This window comes from Anser anser, assembly GCF_964211835.1.
Source record: "Anser anser genome assembly, chromosome: 6".
Taxonomy (NCBI): Eukaryota; Metazoa; Chordata; class Aves; order Anseriformes; family Anatidae; genus Anser; species Anser anser.
Window position 1 is genome coordinate 40,157,297 of NC_139726.1, and position 2,791 is coordinate 40,160,087.

The window sequence follows — 2,791 nt, forward strand, 5'->3', positions numbered from 1 at the left end:
AATTCATACAGATACCTTAGTGTCTGACAGTAGCAAACCTTAGTTTTGTGTTCACATTTTAAAGTACGTTTATCACGTTCATTGCGATTCCTTTCCTTTCTGTCCCAGTATTGTCCTGTTTAATTTGGGGTCCATATTCAACTTTCTCCAGTCTTTAAAATATGTTCAAGCTTCACTTGAGTTTATACTTAGTTACTTATTTTCAGGTCTTATAGCTGAAAAACTGTTTAGTACTAAAAATTAATTCTGTCTTTCACAACTTAGTTAGTGCAGTGTTTCTCTTTAGTGGTGTTGTGGTGCAACTTGTTTTCTATCCCACGTGCTCCAGCCTCATTGGCTGCCGGTAGGGGTCTTTGAGATTCTTTGCAGGCTGTGTGCACATGATGTCTCCTAACTTACATGGGTTGCTGGATAAGCTTATGCAAGGGGATTGCTTCTCGCTTCATCCCTCTTTCACATGTGGACATGACAGCTTCGTCTCTTGGACCAGGCATGGGAAAAGATACTTGGCTGTTCAAAAAGTGGGTATTGCCTCTGCAGCTGTGCTTTCATTCCTCTAAGGGAAAGGCAGCTGGCTTAAATGGAGTTGCTCAGCGAGTACTGACCACAGTAAATTGTAGGGATTTACTTCTTTGTCTTTCACCTTTTCTACCGTTGATGTACTGCTCTTTCTCTTTTCTTACAACCCTGCCATATATGGAGGTTGAATAAGTCTCTGTGTACATCCATGACACTGTTGAAAACAACCCACTTCACAGTGATGTCTCTTAAGCATATTTAGTCTGAATTAAATGATGTATGCTTTTCATAATCGTAAGGTCCTCCTTTTGAAGATGATGGGAAAACTGTCATGGGTTTTAATGGGAGAAGACTGTAGCTTTTTTGCTGCCTTTCAAGTTACTTTGTCAGAAATAGAGCTGAACTAAAATTAGACATGCTGTGGTTTCTCTTGCGTATTATTTCTTCTCTCCTCTGCTGTCACAAAACAGGACTCTTGATAGTGAGCTTGGTTTGGTAGTGCTTAGGAACAGAGTGATATGACCAGGTTAGGCATAGCAAAGTACACGTGTAAGCAAGGTCAGATCACAGTGGTGTAAGGTTCTCAGGTCAGGATTGTCCACATGGACAAATCTGCCCTTTTGACGTTGGAAATGTTTTGTCTTTGATTTGCTGCTTTGCACCTGGCAGAGGAAATGGAGGATATAGTTCTTTGCAATGAGGACATGAGATTTAGCATGTGTAGGGAGACAAGTGGTGACTGTGATGTTTGTCTAGATTATATTTTGCATTTGACAGTAAGCTTTTACATAACAAGCTATACTTGTACTCTGATTTGTGTATGAGGGAGGGATCTGAGTTTCCTAGATCAGAACTGAAGTCCAACCTTAAGGTTGCAGAGATTTCAGTCTGATTGGGAAGGAATAGGGGAGGCTTCCCAAGTAAATGTATGGTAAATCAGAGCACTTAGAGGCTGTTTCTGGTTTATACTAATTAGAAACTGGCACATCCTTAGAAATCAGGATTGAAAAAGGGCAGAAAGAAGAAATACCTTGATAATCCCTCTTCTGAACTTTCTGAAACCCCATGACAAGCACAGCATCCATAACTTAAATATCAGATGCCCAGTCTGAAAACTAAAGCTTCATTGGTGCAATTTGTGCATCCGGGTAGTCTCATTAAAGCCCACGGGTCTGTCAGAATGGCAGTTTCTTGTGCTAGTGGCTGTAACACTGATTTGGGACCTTCTACCCTCTTGTCCACAGTATAGCCAGGTCACTACTGTGATGTTAGTTCTTTTCATGCATATATGGTTTCATAAACTGATGAATATGAGTAATGGTTTGGGATTTTTATATATTTTTGGAGGGAACAGGGTTGAGGGACTGCAATGTAAAATGAAGAACAAGCTAATGAAAATGAATTTGTGTAGTTCATAACTTGTCATGCAAGGCATTGAACAAGTGAACATTTAATTACAGGTGTTCAGAGTGGAAATGAAGTCATGAAGAGGCCTATCGTGGATTGGCAGCTGCATGAAATCTCATTTCTTACATACTCAAAGTGCATATATTATTAATATCTGTAATGAGCTCAGTCAGGCGCTTTGTGCTTTTTAATTACCATTGGGGTGGCTTCAGGCTCGTGCCCCTGTAGTAGAATCCTCTCAGCTGTTAGCCTGTTCCCTATGCTTTTGTCAAAAGGCATAATTCCTGCTGCTGTCATTCAATCTCAGCCTATGAAATCATGGGGCAGCCCAGCATTGAGAGAACTAAACTGTGATTGCACTCTTGCTGTACCATTCCAGCTCTTGGTCACAGAGGAGAATAAAATGTTTGCACTTGTAAAGACAGTGAGCTCACTGTGGCTTGGATTCCAAGCTGTTAGATGGGCTGTGTACTTAAATGTTGTACCATAGTGCAGTTTCAGAAGCAAATGAACAGGTGATATTTGAAGTCTGAATTCGTATCAACTTTCAGGTTTGTCTCAGCAGGGAGCTCTGCATTAAAACAGTAATTATAATAAAACCTTTGGTATCCTGCTTTCTATTGTAAGGGAGGGTAGTTTGTTATCCTGTCCTTGTGATGTGCTGTTTTGTTTGCTTCTGTTCTTTATTCTCCCCTAAACACCTACAGTTAAGGCTGGAAAAATTGTTCTACTGCTGATAGTATAGACATCTAAGGGGTTCTTTGTCTTTGATGGATTCTTTGTCTGATAAGTCATTTTCACGTGTCTGACTATACTTTCAGATTCTGGATTGGAAAGGAGTTTTTTACTGAATGCCAGATTGGTA